Source organism: Erinaceus europaeus, chromosome 14 (assembly GCF_950295315.1).
Source record: "Erinaceus europaeus chromosome 14, mEriEur2.1, whole genome shotgun sequence".
NCBI classification, from domain to species: Eukaryota; Metazoa; Chordata; class Mammalia; order Eulipotyphla; family Erinaceidae; genus Erinaceus; species Erinaceus europaeus.
This window is the reverse complement of record NC_080175.1, coordinates 44,980,518-44,982,287: the sequence shown is the minus strand read 5'-3', so window position 1 is coordinate 44,982,287 and position 1,770 is coordinate 44,980,518. Positions and strand designations below refer to the sequence as shown.

General features: G+C 38.0%; 1 non-coding gene across 1 annotated transcript; it reads left to right on the top strand.

The window, feature by feature from the left end:
- The first annotated feature begins 1,068 nt into the window (after nt 1-1,068).
- LOC132532951 (small nucleolar RNA U3) lies at nt 1,069-1,280 on the top strand. The gene has a single exon (XR_009544859.1). It is a non-coding gene; the product is annotated as a small nucleolar RNA U3 (small nucleolar RNA).
- Nucleotides 1,281-1,770: the final 490 nt, after the last annotated feature.

Genomic DNA, 1,770 nt, shown 5'->3' with positions numbered 1-1,770 from the left:
CTCTCTCTTTCTTTTAAGTTTTATTTATTAGAACAAGAAAGAACTAGAGTACTTAGTATATTTGATGCTGGAGGTTGAACTTGGGACTACATGCTTCTAAGTCCACCTGCTCTGCTGCCACCTCATTTCTGTCTTCTTTTCTTTTCTTTCTTTCTTTTTTTTTTTTTTTTTCTACATCCAGGTTATTGCTGGGGCTCTGGGCTGACACTATGAATCCACTGCTCCTGGCAGCCACTGTATCCCTTTTGTTGCCCTTGTTGTTACTATTATTGTTGTCCTTGTTGAGAACCACTGCACAATAATTTTTGTTTGTTTTAAAGGTTTATCTTTTTACTTATGAGAGAGGAGGAGGTGAGAGTGAGAACCAAATCATCACTTGTACATGTGATGCCAGGGATCTAACTCAGGATTTCATGCTTGAGAATCCAATACTTAAAAAAAAAGATTTATATTTATTTATTTATTTATTCTCTTTTGTTGCTCTTGTTGTTTTATTGTTATCATTATTGTTGTTGTTATTGATGTCATTGTTGGATAGGACAGAGAGAAATGGAGAGAGGAGGGGAAGACAGAGAGGGGGAGAGAAAGATCACCTGCAGACCTGTTTCACCACTTGTGAAGTGACTCCCCTGCAGGTGGGGAGCAGGGGGGCTCAAACCTGGATCCTTATGCTGGTCCTTGTGCTTCATGCCATGTGCACTTAACCCATTGCGCTACCGCCTGACTCCCGAGTTCAAGCTTTAAGGATGACTTTGGGAAGTCTGTTGGAACAGAAACAGATATTTAGAAACAGATATTTAGATATTATATTGAGTAGATGAAGGTTTGAGCTGGTGGAAAATTTGAAAGTGTCTAAAATTTGGGCGTGTGGGTGTTTCTGCTTACTGGGGTTCATATCAAGACACGCTGGCAGGGAGTCGGGCAGTAGCGCATTATCATTATATTTTATATTATTATATTATATTTATTATAAATAAATAATTTTTATAGTATCCTTAGCTATTTGTTATTTTTTCTCTTTTTTCAATTTTTTTATTATAAATAAATATTTTTAAAAAGACACTCTGGAAAACTATACTTTCAGGGATCATTTCTATAGTTTGTTACTAGAGAAGTTCCTCTGAATGTGTAGGGCACCCGAAACCATGAGGAGGATATGAAGCATTCTTTCCTGAGCGTGAAGTTGGCTTTAGGTGTTGCATTTGCAACTGCCTTTTGCCATTGATGATCGTTCTTGCTCTCTCCTGAGAGTAAGAGGGAGTTTATGCATTCTGAGTGGAAAAAAAAAAGACACTCTGAAAACCCAACAGGTAGAGAAGTTGCTAAAGCATTGCATTCTCAAGCCTGAGGTCCCAAGATCAATCCCTAGCATTGCATGTGCCAGAGTGATGCTCTGGTTCTCTCTCTCTCTCTTTTTAAATATATATATTTTAAAGATTTTATTTATTCATTAATGAGAAAAATAGGAGGAGAGAGAGAAAGAACCAGGCATCACTCTGGTACATGTGCTGCCGGGGGTTGAACTCAGGTCCTGCTGCTTGAGAATCCAATGCTTTATCCACTGTGCCACCTCCCGGATCACTTTTTTAATTAAAAAATTTTTTTACTATTTATTTATTTTGTTATTGCCCTTTTTTAAAAAAAATTATTGTTGTTGTTATTAATGTTGTCTTTGTTGGATAGGACAGAGAGAAATGGAGAGGGGAGGGGGAGATAAACAGGGGGAGAGAAAGAGAAGACACCTGCAGACCTGCTTTACTGCCTGTGAAG